The sequence below is a fragment of the Monodelphis domestica genome, chromosome 7, assembly GCF_027887165.1.
Source record: "Monodelphis domestica isolate mMonDom1 chromosome 7, mMonDom1.pri, whole genome shotgun sequence".
In the NCBI taxonomy this organism is placed as follows: domain Eukaryota; kingdom Metazoa; phylum Chordata; class Mammalia; order Didelphimorphia; family Didelphidae; genus Monodelphis; species Monodelphis domestica.
This window is the reverse complement of record NC_077233.1, coordinates 54,055,952-54,074,378: the sequence shown is the minus strand read 5'-3', so window position 1 is coordinate 54,074,378 and position 18,427 is coordinate 54,055,952.

Genomic DNA, 18,427 nt, shown 5'->3' with positions numbered 1-18,427 from the left:
TTTCTTAGTCACCCAACCAAGTCTGTCTTCTAATCAGTCCCAATATTCTTCTGACCCAAACTTATTTTTCTCTCCAACAGCCCCTGGCAGATCCCTCCCCCAGCTCAGACACTTGGTTTGTCTTTGTTCTTTTTGTAAAGACAATTTCAAGTGTTAAGGTCTTTTGACAGAATACTCTGGGTAGGAAAGGATGAGAACTCACAGTTGAACCCCAGATTAACCCAGTTTTTATCAGGCTTATTGGCTCAGTCTCATCTATATCATTTCTGTAAAATGGGGATAATATCGTCCAGGGTTGCTGTGAGGATAAAATAAAATAATACTCATAAAGCTCTTTGTGAACCTTAAAATACTATATAATTACTAGTTGTTGTTATTACTCTGGTTATGACTATACCTACCACTCTGCCATCACCACACCTGGACTCTAGGGAAACTCTGAGTTCCTTTTTTATCCTGACTGAAGTGTAGAGAAAAGTCATTTTTTTTAATTTAAAATTTTTATTTAATTAATTAATTTAGAATATTTTCCCATGATCATATGATTCATATTCTTTTCCTCCCTTCCTCCCCACCTCCCACCCCCGTAGCCGACACAATTCCACTGAGTTTTACTTGTGTTATTGATCAAGACCTAAGAGAAAAATCTTCTAATTCTTTGTTCAGCCAGGTTATGGTTTTAAGAAATTCTAAAAGAATCAGGCCCATGGTTAGAGATCATTTAGTCCAAGCCTACATTTTACATATGAAGAACCTGAGTTTATAAAAGGAAAAGGGAAGAATTTTGCTGGGTATCTTTTTTTCTGGGCTATACCTGTATTATCATGCAAAAACTACTTCCATATTGTTCATTGTTATAAGAGAATACTCATAGAAAACCCAAATGCCCAAATAAAAACCCAAACCAACTAAGGTGAAGAATAGTATGCTTTGATCTGCATCGTGACGTCAACAGTTCTTTTTCTGGAGATGGATAGGATTCTTCTTTACCAGATATTTAAGTGGAAAAGCAAACAACACATGCATATGTACCCCCTCTAGTCTCCCAACAACAAAGTGATGTAAAAGAGGCTTATTGGGGCTACAGGGGATCTGTCCATCAATTTGATGGGTTGACAGGCAGTAAGCCTTTGGGATTTCTGAAAGCATCTTCCTTACAGAGTAGGCATTCTTCACCTAGACTCCATGAGTAAATTTCAGGGAATTTCTGAAATTGGATGGGAAAATGCATTTTTAATGTGTTTTTTCCTTTGGTATTTTATGCATTTAGAAAACATTATTCAGAGAAGGAGTTTGCAGGCTTCACAAGATTGCTGCCAAAGGAGTCCATGACACAAAAATGGTCAAGGACCCCTGCTATGGAGTATGGAAAACTTGATTGACACACCTTGTTAAGAGAATGAAGACGAGTCCCCATTAGTCCCAGAAGGACTGGCTGGTATAGAGTTGTCCTTTGGCACCTTGAGGTGGAAGGGCTCTAGACTCTTGGGGGTGCCCCAAGAGTATGAGGTTGGATTTTTAGAAGAATGGACTCTTCTCAGTGCAGCCTTATTTAGCCGTTGAGTAGAAGCACATGAATGGTCATACATGCTTGCTTAGGGTTTTCCGATTATAGGTCAGAAACCAGATCCCCAAGAGTAGACTTCCTAAGTCCAAGGGGGTGGTAGCAGCTGGAGAAAGAGAGGAGAAACAAGAATTCCTACAGAACCACATGCAACAGGACACCACGTCCTCACTCATGTGGCCTGAGGAGAGAGTATATGGGCAATTTCCTCAACCTTGACTTCATAGAATCCTGAATCTCCTGTCCCTAATCTTGAACTTTCTGGGCAGGCATTCCCCCCTGCCCCCCATGGCCTCCTCTCTCCTCTAGCTCTCTCCCCTTCTTCTCCCGAGAGCTGGAATTTGGAGGAAAGGAAGACTGGAGGATTGGAATTGGTTTAGGCTGGGGGTCATAGGGCTAAATTCTCTGAGGGGTCCTTGGTGGGGCCCAGCTGGATCCCAGAGGCTGCCTCTTAGTGAACACCTGGAAAAATATAAGAGCTCTTGGGAAAATGGTGACTCACCATAAAAATCCTTCAGTTGGAAAGAGAATTTGGTTTATTTTATTTTTTCCCCTTCTGCTTGTAGAAAGAAGCTCAGTGGCAGGCTTAGAGTGGGAGCTGCTCAGCTTGGGGCTGTATTGCTTTCACCCCCCCCCCCCCCTCAGCTGGTTTCTAAGTCCTCAAATTGGTCCAGCTGCAGGCCTCATGTGATAGATCTATTAGCCTGATTGGAAGGCACAGCTCCATGTTTTCAATGTAGCCTAATGAGAAAAATTGTTGTGTTGTGAAGCCCCAGGTTAAAAATAGTTTATGTGTGAGGCAGTTTCTTTAAAATTAATATTTTAATGGGCTGGGACTTGGCAACCTTCCCTTTGGAAAGTGAGGATCTTAGAGAACTGGGGGTGAAGTGGGAAATTCAGAGAAAATCTCTGCTCCCCTTGGTAGAATTGGCCTTGAGAGTCCCATTCCCACAGTAGTCCATTGGTTCTACGATGTCCACAAACCTGATTCACCCCTTTCTTGATTCTCAGATGAAGCGACTGTGCTGGGGAGGGAGGAGATCTGGCTTGGGACCATTGGATTTTTTATTCAAGGATTTTAAACCTGGGGATGACCTTGGAAAGATCATCTAGTACAACCCTACATTTTTTAAAAACCCTTACCTTCTGTCTTGGAGTCAATACTGTGTATTGGCTCCAAGGCAGAAGAGTGGCTTACCACTCTTAGGCTAGGCACCACCTTAGGCTAGGCAATGGGGGTCAAGTGACTTGCCCATGGTCACACAGCTGGGAAGTGTCTGAGGGCAGATTTGAACCTAGGACTTCCCATCTCCAGGCCTGACTCTCAATCCACTGAGCCACCCAGCTGCCCCCACAACCCTACATTTTTACAGAAGCAGAAACAGGTCACAAGTGAACTCGCAAGCATCCATATTGCCTAAGGTCACACAGTTCTCAGTTTGAGGGCTTAGTTAACTTGGGTTTCCATGATTTCCTAGTTATTTGTTTTTTTTAAAGGCTCAAATGTGTTTGCTCCAGACTCTTCTGGGCATGTGGACTGGTCATAACCAGCATGATCTTTGTCAAATCTGATGGTCCCTGAATCTTTTGTGTAGATTCTGTGAGAGGATGCACTTCTGGAAAAGGTGGCCCCTTTCCTGAAACTCTTCGGTGTGTGCTTAACTCATCCTTCTCATGTGTCATAGTCTGCCCCAGAGTCTTGGCCACCAAAGGGCTGGGGCAGAGATCAGAGAGTTCCTTGTGGCCAGTTGGTGTTTTTTCTCAGTATCCTCTAAGCTCTGGATTTGAGGTGAGTAGACCATCTGGACTACCACTGACTCTAACCTTGGAAAGGGGATGGAGAAGCAGAAAGTCATGTCCCACCTGTAGACAAGAGAAGCCGGGACAGCGAGGTGGTGTAGTGGATAGAGAGCCAGGAGAACTTGAGTTCAAATCCAGCCTCATATTTTCACTAGTTATGTGTCCCTAAGCAAGTCACAACTTCTTTTTGCTTCAGTTTCCTCATCTGTAAAATGGATATTATGAAAGCACCTACCTTCCAGGGTTCTTATGAGGATAAAATGAGATCACAATTATAAAGCATTTAGCACAGTGCCTGGCACATGTAAACACTATATAAATGCTAACTTTTATTTACTGGAGGCCATTGTACACAAGAGAAGTGAGGGCAGCTGGGGTGATTGCTAAAGTGGAGCAATCTGAGGACAAAGTATGAACTGGGCAGAGAAGACTCTCTCCTTTTTTCTTCCATTGATGCTAGCTAATTCTGTTTTTTTTAATTTTGTTTTAAACTATTACCTTCTGCCTTAGTATTGATATTAGGTATGAATACCAAGGTAGAAGAGTGGTAAGGGCTAGGCAATTAGAGTTAAGTGACTTGCCCAGGGCCACACAGCTAGGAGTGTCTGAGGCCAGATTTGAACTGATTTGACTTTTGATGTCTGCCCATAAATGGCTAAATGATCCATCAGTAAGATAGGAAGGTAACAGTTATGGCCAATCACTTCAGTGAGGTCACCAGCCTCTTCTCCTGCCTGTAGCCCCTGATCAAGGTGGTTTCTAAACTGGCTTTATCATGACAGAACCAGATGTGTTCTCAGGAGGGAAAGCCAAGCAATCAAGAGGATTCAAGTTCAAATCCAGCCTCACATTTTCACTAGTCATGTGTCCCTAGGCAAGTCACACTCTGTTTGCTTCAGTTTCCTCATCTGTAAAATGGGGCATGTTTGGCAGAGTAGGAAGTCTACTTTCTCCAGTAGCTTTCTCTGTGTCAGTGGCTCTTTGTTTTGTGTGTATCTTTGGAGAGAATAGCATAGAGTGGGCTATAGCGTGAGCTCATCATGATGGTCTTAAGGCACAGCATAGACCAAAAGACTGGGTACATCAACTGTGCAGTATTGGAAGGTCAGCAATGCCTGATAGCATCTTCTGAGCTCTTCCCTCTTCTCCAGATTTGCTTAGTCCAGGGGTCAGAAGCCATGAAACCACGTCATTGAAGTTCTGATTTTTCTATAGCCCCTTGTGCCTGCACAGACCTTCTGCTGCTGGGATTGCTCATCCCCAACAATGCCCCCTTCTTTTCCCACAGAAGGGAAACAAGCCATTAACTAGAGAGGCATTTGGGTCAATTGCTTCTTCTTGTAAAATACAAATAACCCTTTGGAGGACAAAACCAAAGTCAGCCATACCTAGTCTGAAGTACATGTCTGGATAATCTTCTAAAACTGAGCTGTCCAGCCCCATTCCTGGCCTCCGCCTTCCAGAGCCTCATGACCCTTGTACAGGCATGCCTTTAAGGAGGGGAAGGCTGGTTCAGAAACACAGCCTCTATTGATTAGGTTCTCCGGGACAGTCTCTGTTGACTCCAGACATACTGTTCATGAGAGCCTGGTCCTGAAGTACAAATATGCTGAGGTCTGGAACCATAAATAACACAGACACAGACAATTATGACACCCTTTGGACACACACATAAGAACTTTTCTGCCCAATATTCTCAAAACACACCACTGCAAACAATCAGCACATTACCAGGCTCCGAAGGGCCACAACCCGTTACTCTTGCATACCTCACCCTCGTTTCTGGTAGCACTTTTACCTCACAAAAATTTCTCTATGAACTATAGTGTCCTATCTTCCAGTATTCTAAAAATATTCTAGTCTCCATTCACTCTGTTCCCTTCCCTTAAATACTCTGGCTATCTTAGCTCTGGGTGGAGGGACTGATGTAATCAACTGGTACCCTCTTCCTTCTCTCTCAGCTGCTGGATGAAACCAGGGAATGGGTAGAAAGCTATGGAGTCATGTTGTCTGTGAGAGGCTATGTGGTATATTGGATAAGGGTTACACTTGGGATCATGGAGACCTGGGTTCAAGTTTTGCCTCTGATACCTACTGACTCTATAACCTTGGTTAAGTTCAGTGCCCTTTATGACTGGAGAAGATGAAGAGTTACAGATAAATCCAGATGTATCCATGTAGAGTTTTCATGGTGGCACAATGGCTAGAATGCCATTCTTGGAGTAAGGAAGACTCATCTTCTTGAGTTCAAATCCAGCCTTAAACACTTACTAGTTGTGTGGCTCTGGGCAAGTCACTTAACCCTGGTTGTATCAGTTTCCTCCTCTGTAAAATGAGCTGGAGAAGGAAATTGTCAACCACTCCAGTGGCTTTGCTGAGAAAACCCTACATGGGGTCATGAAGAGTCAGTAAAATAACTGAACAACAACAAAAAAGTTTCTTATACTGATGAAATCACAGCGAGGAGAACATTCTCTTGTTTCTGCTCCCAGTTTTTGAGATTCTTTCACTGTGATGATACCACTGAGATCTCATGGAATAGAAGAAAAAGCACTAGGAGTCAGAAGAGTTTGGTTTGTGTCCTATTTTCATCATTTACTAGTTATGTGACCCAAGGCAAGTCACGTAATCTCTTGGTTTTCTCTTCTGAAAAATGGGATTGAGTGTCAACATGACCCCCACCACTAGATTGTTGTGAAGAAATCAGTTTATAAGTCATAAAACTGTGTGTGTGTGTCAGTGAGAGGGAGGGAGAGAGAGGGAGAAGAGGAAGAGGGAGAGGGAGAAAGAGACAGAAGCACAGACACAGAGACAAAGGCAGAGAGACAGACAAATGGACAGAGGGGGCTGTCATTCTTATATTGGTGGAGGAAGAATATAATGGAGGATCCATCTAGTGTACCACAGGTGAAATAAGGCATCTTGAAAGTGATACTTTGGTCACACTATATATAATATGTATAGTGAATCAAGGTATAATCATAAATCTATGATCATAATCTAAATGCATCATAATGGAGAAAACTTTCCTCAAGCATAGAATATCTGCTTAGGGATAAAGGCAGGCTGAATAAATAAATTTGCATGAAAAATACTCAGAGCTGAGTATATCATTGAAACAAACGGTTTCTCCTTAGATGTTATTGTTGTATTATTAAAGTTTTCCATCACTGTTTTTTTCCAATGTCCTCATTAGCATATTCAGTAAAAAACAATTCTCATTATGAACCAAAATATGCGCAATCTTGAAATATATGTACATGGTAATGAGATATCATTGTTGGGAACACATCCTTGTATCTCTAGCTTCTTTCTGGTATCTGAGCACTACTCCTGGGGTTGCATTTCCTGGACTGGTGTTGTTGACATCTATCCCCGTGCTTTGGGATTTCATTCTCCACTGTTCTGGGGGGCCAGGCATCTCCCACATCTCTGGTATTCACATTTAGATTCTTGGAACTTTACTCTGTCTCTCTGGGAGTCATTTCCAGTTCTAAAGGACCTTCTCTTAGTGTTCTGTGACTGGGTCCTTGTTGAGGAGCCAGACATAAAGCAAAGAACATTACTCACTGTGCTTCAATTCCATTATCTGCTTTCTTTGCATGTGTGTATTTATGTCTCTTCATGTGTACCTATTTCTCCACATGTTTTTGTATATCTATATACATATATCTATATTTGCTCCTATGTGTATTTCTATATATTTCTCTGAGCTTATGGAAAACTCTGAAATATATCCATAATTCTCTGTCTCTCTGTCTCTCTCTGTCTCTGTGTCTGTCTTTCTCCTTCTTTGTCTCTCTCTGTCTCTGTCTCTCTCTTCTTCTTCTTCTTCTCTCTTCTGTCTGTCTGTCTGTCTGTCTCTCTCTCTCACACACACACACAGACACATATTCTTTAGGGTAGATTAACATAGGACTAAATATCTTATTTCCCATAAATATGGAGAATGGGGAGAATTTTACAGTGACCTGAATGGAGTACATGGTATCTGTATTTCTACCATGGCCAAATTATTATCCATTATCCATGCCCCAAATGTAGGAAGATCTCCCTCCTTGAAGAGTAAATAAAGGATCCAAGGGATATTTAACTATGTCAGAGGTATCTACTAGATGTGCCAAACTTCCTGCCTGATATCTCCATCAAGGCCAAAATGCTCTGTAGACCAAACCAAATTAAAATATTGGGAGGGGCAAGTATGTGGCTTGGTAGATTGAAAGCCAGGCCTAGAGATGGTAGGTCCTGGGTTAAAATCTGGTCTCAGACATGTCCTAGTTCTGTGACTCTCGGCAAGTCACTTGACCCCCATTGCCTACCCCTTTTTTTGCTCATCTGCCTTGGAACCAATTCATAGTATTGATTTTACGATAGAAGTAAGGGTTAAAAATAATGTATTTGGAAAATACTTGACAAAATAAATAAAAATGATAGATAATATTAATTTGTGATTTTCTGAGTAAATAGAAGACCCAGGAGAGATCTATTTGGGTTTGACATCACTCCTCTAGATGATTACTAGACTTACTTCCTTCAAGTCAATGGCCTCAAGTCTGGTTTATGTGCCTAGGGAATACAGATACAAGCAGAAAGAATGTCTTTGCCCTCAAGGAGCTTACATACTAATGAGGGGGCCAAGGAAAGGCTGAAAAGCAAAAGGGAAATGGTGGAGAAAGTTCTTTGGAATTGAATCAGAGGTACATCATGGAGAGAAATGAAAACATGGCTGACCTTGGCCTCCATATTAAAATGGAGATTCTTGGAGGAGGCAGCCAATAAGAGGGAGAGTCCACATGGGAAAGAAGGGACTTTCAATGTGAGAAGTAGCTCAGGGATGGAGTGAGTTTTCAGGATGAAGAAGTTTCTATGGCATGGTTGAGAAATTCCAGTGAAGATGTTCTAGCAGTGCAGCCTGCAGAGGAATGAAGACCTACTCCTTGAACACAGGGACTGTGATTCTTTAGATGTCCAGGGCTAAGCATCGACACATAGGATGAATTTAAATGTTTCTTGACTTGACTTGATTTGCAGGAGATTAAAGCTTTCCTTAAAAAAAATCCAAACTTTCCAAAAAGGAGGATTTGAAGTGAAGTTGAGGAAGAAAAAGACTCTGAAGTGGCAGGACTTGTATTCAAATAGACTACTGAACACTTGAATCAATGAAAAGAGCATTCATTAAGCATTTGCTGTGTAAAGCACTTAGAACCAAATAGAAAAGCAAGATAGTTCTTGTTCTCAAGGAGCTTACATTTTAATGGGGAAGATGATACATAGGAGGTTTCAGTTGCTAGTAAGATTAAAAAGTCCCATCGTTTTTAGGGTGCAGTGATAAAGCAGATGCTAATAGGTCAAGAGCTCATGAATTTCTGATACTGAACCATGTGACAATGCCATGGACTTTAGTGGCAAGGACTTTCCTTTCTTTGTCTTCATTGGCTTCATTAGCTACAGAACTAGTTGCCAGGCTACCGCTGCTAGGTTGCTTCTCAGGATGAAGGCTCCTGGGTCTAGACTGGCAGCAGGACTGGTATTCTGGAGGGAAACTGTTACTCCCAAGGCTCCTGGGATATCTCTGTGTGGATCTGAGAGGAGGTGGTAGTCAAAGTGATGGTCATGGTTTGACTTGCCATTCAGAAAATCATTCAAAATGCCCAATAAGTAGAGAGGTGCAAATTAAAACAGCTCTGAGGCATTATTTCACACCAATTAAATTGAGATAATTCACAGAAATTATTTTGAAAAGCTTAAAGCAATATATATATATATATATATGTGTGTGTGTGTGTGTGTGTGTCAGATATTATATAAAATTAGCAAATATGGAGAAACTCATTTGGTGGAAGGACTGGGAGAAGACAGGTAAGCTAGTCCACTGTTGTTGGATCTGTGACTTGACTCAGTCATTCTGGGAAACAATTTGAAATGACTAAAGTGACTAAATTGTTTGGCTTTTTTTTTTGACCCAGGGATTCCACTACTTTATAGACCAAGGATGTAACTGACAATAAGAAAAGATCTAGACATAGCAGTCAAGGACTTGAAGGATGAAAATGATCATTTAAGCTAGTTGGGAGCAGCTAGGGAACAGTGAATAGAGCACTAAGCATGGAGTCAAGAGCATCTGGGTTCAGATCTGAGCTCAGATATTTTCTAGCTGTGTGACCCTTGTAATTTAATTCCAGTTGCTATCCCTTGCTACTCCTTTGTCTTATAATTGATACTAAGATGGAAGGTTATGGTTAAAAAATGAAAAATAAGTAGTTGATCCACTTTGGGAGAGACTGAACTCATAACACAATGAACAATTTCTTGCCAAGCTTTAATGAGAATTTTATTCTTCAAACCCATGGAGAAACAAACTTGAGGGAAGTCTGTTCTGGAACTGATTCTTCCCTATCAAGTAGAAACTGGTTACTACTGCGGAAATGATGGAAACTTGGGAGGAAAGGGACCACTCCCTCTTAGCATTTGTAATAGAGAACAAGAAGAAAGTCAAGCATGGTGTGAGATTCAACCTAGATTTTTAAAGAATAAATCTTAAGGACTTCATAAAAAACACCAAAGTACAAGTCAAAGTGTACTAAATTGGGACTAAAATCAAGAATTCTTTAAGGAAAGTCAGCCCAGGATGGATGGGAAGTTCTCAAGGATAAAATGCTGAAGACACATAAAAAACAATAAACAATTCTAATGAGAGGAAAAGAATGAATTGTCTAAAGAGACTGCTGTGGATACACAGAGAACTCATTAACCAACTTAGATTTTAAAACAACACAGCAGATGGAAGTAAAAGGCATGTAATGGAGGATGAATAAAAAATCATGTCAGGACCATGGGAAAACAGTGTGAGAGGCACCAACACTCCAAATGGGGGTGAAGACTGTCAAGAAAGGGAAGAATGGTAAAGAAGGTGTTTTCTATTATTTTGTTTTGCTTTGACAACTTTTCTGGGGAAACAAAGGAGCAATACAATAATAATAATAAGATGATGATGATGATGTATAATAGAGAAGAGGGGGAATTGCTTTTTGCTGCTGGTTTTGCTTTCGATTTCTTTGACAATTGGAATGCTTAAATTAGACTGGAAAGGGCAAAAAGAGAAGTGGTTGATAGGGAGTCTATACCCAAGATAAGTAGTGAGGTCATAAGAGAGACCCTAACAACTGATGAATTCAAGTCACTACTCTAAGAAGAACTTCATTCCTAGGTACCAACCCCTCACCTTCAAAACAACAGCCAGAAAAAAATTAGGGGATTTGACTGATGAGCTATCATCAGAGATTTCTAAAAGGTCATGTATGGGAGTGAATATTTATGTAAATGTATATAATTGCTTATACACACATATTTTACACATGCATGTATACATGATACATGTGAAATGCATGCAACACATATATACATAATACAAACATAGTTGGCAATAGGGACCCCAAGGTAGTCAGATTCCCTTGAGGTCTTTGTGATAGCTCTTACTGGGGCCTTATGATGCTCCTGGGTTTTTGGGCTCATATATGTACATACACAGATGTATATATTGTAAACCTTAAAATTTCACAGACTTATGAATGTTAAAAATTTTACTCCACATTGAGGAATCCTCCAATTCCCTACTTGAAATAATTCCCTACCAGATAGTGAGAGCTCTACTTGAATGTGAAAACTCCTTGCTGTGGGAGTATCCCTACTCTACACCTACTTAAGACTGCTTTAGGGCAGAAAACTCCTTGCTAAACAATGAAAGTACTAGAAAACCATACTTATAAAGGAAAGGAGTTCTTTGAGCCATGGCTGTTTTTGGAATTGATACAATGGGATGCTAGGTGCCTATAAAGGTGGGGCAACTTGTAAACTACTTAGACCTAAAAGGTGAAAACTTACTCAGAGGTTTTCTCTTAATGAAATTAGTCGACACAGAAGCATTTTTTTTTCTGACTTACTAAAGAGATTAATCTACTCAGCTGTGAATTCAAAATGGGCTGTCTTTTGGAAAACATCTACAGTGATTGGTAGATGGAAGAACTTAGGGGAGGTGACATAGGAGATTTTGACCTTAAAAATAACAGCTCAGAGAAGAGCTGGAGGTCATTCTGACACATTTTTCAGATTGAGGAAGTCTTTCTGAAACATTCAGATTAAGGAAGGACTGATTCTGAAACATTCAGATGGAGGAGGGAGCTGGTGAAAGCAGCTGAGATGATGCTGGCCTGGTGTCACTAGAATCCTTGCTTAGGCAGACCTTGTGGTGAGTGTTAAAAGACTGACTGACTGATCTCTCTCTCTTAAGACTCAGGTCTAGGCCATGTTGGCTTAAGGCCCTTCATACTTATTTCCTTTTTCTCTCTTTCTCTCTTTTCTTTAATTCCACATTTGTATTAATTAAAATCTCTATAAAACCCAGTTGACTTGGGTATTTGAATAATTGGGAATATTTCCCTGGCGACCACCTTATATTTTGATTTAAAAAACAAGACACTGTAGTGAAACATATTTTCCGTGGTCAAATTTACTCACCCTCTCTTATATCTATCACAATTTATATCTTCCACTATTTTTAATCACTACAGTTTAAGACCTCAACCATTTTAAATCTAACAATATGTACATATATGTAGACACATATGTATAAATATACTACATGCATATATACATACAATACATATGTGTTCCTGTTTGTATCTTTATATGGATATGATCTCACTCATTCATTCATTCATTCCTTTATACAAGCAGAAATAGTAGCTTTCATTGGCTATTGGGTATTTTAACTCTTTGAGAGAGTGGTCAAACCTTTTGTTCTGAGACCAGTTCATCTCTGTTCATCTTCTCTATGACCCATAACATCTGCTGCCACTCACAAAACTAGGAAGAAGTTGCTACCTTAACCATTCTCCAACCTAGGATCTATCTTTTTTTAAAAATTTCCCACAATTATCTAGTGTTTAATTTTTTTCTCCCTCCCATTTTCCTCTTCTCCCACTGTCAAAAAAAAAACAAACAACCCTCATGACAAACATGTATAGTTAAGTAAAAGAAATTCTTATATTGTCCATGTTAAAAAAATCTGTCTTGTTCTGCATTTCAGTCTATCAATGTGACCTTCTTTATGGACCATGCCCCATCTCTGAAATCAAAGGATCATCTCTGTCTTCTGAATCTGAGGCTTCACACAGGGCTACAGTTTTCTCTCCCCCCCGGGTGGCAATCATTGTTCCTTCTATTCTCTATGGATGTCTATTCAACCTCTTCTCTCACCCTAGGTTTAATGAAATGATGCTGTGTAACTATTACTTTTTTTATGAATGACCAAATTAGTTGGGACTCTAAAGTAAGTTGATCTCTCACTAGAACCTTATAATATTCCCGGGGGATCCTGAGCTCAGATCTCTTCCTCCCTCTCAAAGTCTGGGAAACCTATTACCAGGGTTCTTCAGTTTCTTCTCTGGGTATCCTGACCCACCTGCTGTTCATAGATGGTACTGTATTATATCTTTACACTCTAGAGCTCTCTCATAAATCCAGTAAACACTCTGAAGAGACAGAAAGGGCTTTAGAGTTCCTTTGGTCCAACTCCTTCATTTTGTAGGTGAAATAACTCACCAAGTCTCACACTGAGCTTTGAAACTAGTAGCAAAATCTATCACATTTGATTATTCCACAATATTGCAGTTAATGTTTATAAATACTCTCCTGATTTTGCTTATTCCACTTTTCATCAGTTCATGCCCATCTTTCCAGCTCTTTCTGAAGCCATCCTATTCATCATTCCTTATAGCACAATAGTATCCCCTCACCATAATATACTACAATTTGTTCAGCCATATCCCAATTCAGGGACATTCCTTTAGTTTTCAATTCTTTGCCACCACAAAAATATCAACTATAAATATTTTTGTACAAACAGGTCCTTTCCCATTTTTTTTCTTTCTGTGGGATTGGTATTACTGGATCAAAAGGTATGCATTCTTTACTAGTCCTTTGGGCATGATTCCAAATTGCTCTGCAGCATGTTTGGATCAATTCACAACTCCACCAGCAATGCATTAGTATCCCAATTTTGCCACATCCCCTCCAATATTTATCACTTTCCTATACTATCATATTGGCCAGTATTATAGGTATGAGGTGGTACCTCAGAGTTGTTTTAATTTGCATTTCTCTAATCAAGAGGAATAACATTTTTTCATATGATTATTGATCATTTTGATTTCTTCATCTGAAAACTGCCTATTCATATCCTTTGGCCATTTATCAAATAGGGAATGACTTGAATTCTTATAAATTTGACTTAGTTCTTTATATATTTGAGAAATGAGACCTTTATCAAAGAATTTTGTCATAAAATCCTCTCCCCCCCCCCATTTTGTTCTTTCCTTTCTAATCTTGGTTGCATTGTTTTTGTACATACAAAACATTTAAAATTAACATAATCAAAATTATTACTTTTACATTTTGTAACGTTCTCTATCTCTTGTTTGGTCATAAATTCTTCCATTTTCCATAGATCTGACAGGTAAACTATTGTATGTTCCTCTAATCTATTTATAATATCACTCTTTATATCTAAATCATATACACATTTTGACCTTATATAGGGTTTGAGATATTGATCTAACTGTTTTCCATCTTTTGCAGCAGATTTTGTCAAATAGTGAGTTATTATACAAAAATCTGGTACCTTTGAGTTTATCAAACACTAGATTGCTGAGATCATTTATCCCTACTCTATTCTATTGACCCATTTGTCCATGTCCATTTCTGGAGCTAGAGAAAACCTGGAGCAGAATCTCTGGCTGAGCTGAGTCATGTAGAACATAAATCTGAAAGGGACCATAAAGGACATTTTGTCCAAATATCCCAAATAATTTAAAAATAAACATGAGAGTTATATTGCTACCCCTTGAAAAGTTGATGGCAAAAGTCATTGATTCTGTTTTATGGATAAGTAGACTGAGGTTCAAGGAAAGCAGCAGAGTTTATGGGAAATGACAATAGATTTCTAATAATAATAAGAGCTAATATTTATATAGCATTTGCTACATACCAGCCATTGTGCCAAGTGTTTCACAATTTTTATCTCATTTGATCTGATTTGATTTGATTTGATATCTGATTTGATAATAACCCCTGGAGGTAGATACTACTATCATCCCCATTTTTCAGCTTGTATAGAAGGAAAATATTTATGGAAAAGTTCTGTGGGAGGGGGAAGGATGATAGATATTGGGAGACATTTTTGAGATGTTGAAACCAAAAGATATCCATAATTTCTTTAAATAAAATCCAATATATACATATGGTATGTACCTGAGAAGACCTGAATAATCTAAATCCTACTTCTTCCACTTGCTTCTTATTTTCATATTCCTGGGACTCAGGGAGCTAGGTGGCATGGTGGATAGAGGACCAATCCAAGAGTCAGGAAGACCAGAGTTCAAACCTGGCCTCAGACACTTACTAGCTGTGTGACCCTGAGCAAGTCACTTAACCCTGGTTGTCTAAGTTTCCTCATCTGTAAAATGTGCTGGAGAAGGAAATGACAAACCACTTTAGTGTCTTTGCCAAGAAAACCCCAAATGGAGTAACAGAGAGCTGAACACAACTGGAAATGATTAAACAAAAGGGATTCACTTCATGTCCCTGGGACTGGATTAGATGATCTTTCCAGCTCTATGATCTCATGTTTCCTCATAGGCACTATGAACCAAAACAGGACAATTGCTTCTTCTGCTGTCCATAGACATAATTTCATTGACCAGACTCCTGCCTCCTTACTTCCATCCCAACAGCAAACTCCCAGGGTTACCCGTAAGTCATTACTGCTCCGAGGAATTCCTTGCTATACTGGGCCCAGCCAGAGTCTCCATCTGTTCATCCTTTATAATCATATGATTGTCAATTGTAGAACTGGAAGGGACCTTCCATTAAGTACAGCTTCTTCCATTTATAGATAAGGAAACTGAGATCAAGGGAAATTAAGTGCTTTTGCTCAAGGTCACCCAACTAGGAAGAAGCAGAATCTTAGAATTCTGGGTTCTCTAATTCCAGGTCTTGCATTATTTCCAATGAGCTGTATTGTTTCTCTCCTAAATAGAATATTCTTCTTTCCTTGTAGAGGAAAATAGTTTCTTTCCTTTTAATTTTTATTAAAAAGGCTATATATATATATATATATATATATTGGATTTTATTTAAAGAAATTATGGATATCTTTTGGTTTCAACATCTCAAAAAGGTCTCCTAATGTCTATCATCCTTCCTTCTCCCACAGAGCTTTTCTATAAAACAAAGAGCCTAAAAAGGAGAAAAAGAAGAAAAAATTAGGAAAGCTGATCAACACATGAAAAAAGTCACTTTTTAATGGCTTTATCCTTTATGCTGCACATAAAATTGAATCCTAAGGACTCTTCCAAGGCCTTCAGAGTATAAAACCATTTCTCCTTCTTCCTGTTAGCTGGATGCTAAAAATTCAGCTTTTCACTAATTGCTGCTAAATTTGGAACCTGAATTTCTACCCCCCCAACATGCATTTTTGTATGTTATGCTGATACTAGAATTTGTTTAAAAAGTTGATTTTATGTAAGAGAGAGGATGAAAGAAAGCCAGAAATCCTTGGCTTTCTTGAGTAGAGTATAGGGTTATGGGAAAGGGAAGGAAGAACTATTGATAGGGGCAAAGGACACAAAAGAGGTGGGCAGCTTTTTAGAAAGGTTATGACCTAAGTATGGGTAGTACGTGCCCCCAATAGCTTCCCCACAAGCTTGTTTCTGATGCCATAAATTCCACCATTAAAGTATAATTCCTTTGTACCTGTGTTTAATCTTTAGAAATGAGACCAAGCCAAAATGAGTATGGATTTGGAGGAAAGAGGGATGGGGAAAAAGAATGAAAAAAGTAATGAGAGGGGAAGAGGTTTACAGCAAAAAGCTCTTTTGCAGCCTTTCTAAGGTCAACTCTCCAGCCAACCAGCCAGCCAAGAGGTCATAAGAGTTAGAGCTGGAAAGGCTTGTAGAGGCCATTTAATCTAATTATTTTATTTTATAAATGAAGAAACTTGAGGTACAGAGAGGATAAATAACTTATCCAGGGTCATGTGGATAGAGTGAATAGAATCAAGAAGACCTAAGTTCAAATGCAGTCTCAGATACTTACTAGTGTGATTCTAGGCAAGACACTTAGATTTTGTCTGCCTTAGTTTCCTCAGATGTAAAATGGGAATCATAATACCACCCACCTTCCGGGGTTGGTTTGAGGTTCCAATGAAATGATAATTGTAAAGTACTTTGCACAGAGCCTGGCACATAGTGGATGCTATATAAATGTTAGTGATGATGATGATGATAGTAGTAATAGTAGTAACTCTAAAGTGAAATATAAACCCTAGATCTAAGTTCTATTCTAAATGCAGTGCTCTATCTACTGTGCCACACTGCCTCTCTCAAATGACAAGGGTGGGAATTCTTTATGGATTCCTCCTGTGGGGTACAGGGAGTGTGGGTTCTTTTCTTAGTACTTCCTTCCCACCCTCTCCATAATGGATCTCTTGTCTCATTCTGCTGGTTCCTTGGCATGAACATGTCACCCTCTGGGAGTAGCTCTCTCCATCCTAGAACATTAGAAAAAGTGGCTGCCTGACCAGCAGGCTCCAAGCTCCTTCTTCCTCTCTTCCCCCCTCCAGCTGTGAGCGCACCAGTCTTCAAAGCTTGTTCTGCTTCTCTTTGTTCTGTATACAATGCTCTTGGAAGGGAGAATTGGAAAGGGCCAGCTGCAATTGTCTTTCCAAATATGAGACTGATACAGACTTGGGAGGATGGAGGAAAATGGCAAACCCATTTAGGGGCAGATCTCATACTGAGAAGATGGGACAAAGGCTGGGATAACAGAGAGAAAGGGGAGCAATTAGCGAAGGCAGGGAGTTTTGTTCTGTAGTAGCAGCCTCGAGAGGAGGAATTAAACTGAGATTTAATTCATAGAACAGGGAGAATATAGGACATTGGAGCTGTGAGGAATTTTAGAGTGCATTGCATCAACCCTCTCCTTTTATAAAGGAGTTTCAGAGAGGGGAAGTGAGTTACTCAAGATTACACAGTTACAGAGTTGGGATCTGAACTTTTCTGACACCAACTTTCAGCATTGTTCCTACTATATCATCCCATCTCTTCCTCTGGGAATTGATGTGAAGACATACAGAAATGTAATATTGTTCCCACTACAAGGCAGCACTTTTTTCTTTTAAAAAGAAAAAAAAATCCTTACCTTCTGTCTTGGAATTAATACTGTGTTGGTTCCAAGGCAGAAGAGCTGTAAGGGCTAGACAATGAGGATTAAGTGACTTGCCCAGGGTCACACAGCTGGGAAGTGTCTGAGGCCAGATTTGAACCTAGGACCTCCTATCTCTTGCCCTGGCTCTCAATCTACTGAGCTACCCAGCTGCCCCCTCAAGGAAGTTTTTAAGCTAGCAGCTCTAATCTTTTTTCTGGCACTCAAGCCCTCTATTTCCAAATGATAGTTGGACAGCTCCACTTAAATATCCCATAGCCACCTTAAACTCAGAATATATAAAACACAACTCATTATTTTTGGTCCCCTCCAAACTGTCCTCTCCCCAAACTTCCTTTATATGTTGATGGTGCCACAATCCTAGGCATTTAGGTTGGAAATCCTGGTGTATCATCTGTAAAATGAGAGTTAGATTAGGTGACCCCTGAAATCCATTTGAATGCTAGATTTATGATGTTAAGAAAAGCTTCACCTTCTGGTTTTATGGGTTGGAATTCCTGACTTCTTGTGTCCTCATTCTCCTTCACCAACACATTTAGTTGTTTGCCAAATGTTGATGTAATATAATGACATCTCTTGAATATGAACTCTTTCTATTCCCATAACCACCCCCTTAATTCGAGTCCTCATTGCCTCTCATTTGGATGATTGCAATAGCCTCTTAGGTGGTCTCCTTCCTCCCTACTCTGATCTCTCCTCCACACAGCAACCAAAGTGATTTTTCTAAAGCTCAGATTTGACTGTGTTTTCCATTTATATAACTGAAGCTGCTCTCTGTCTGGC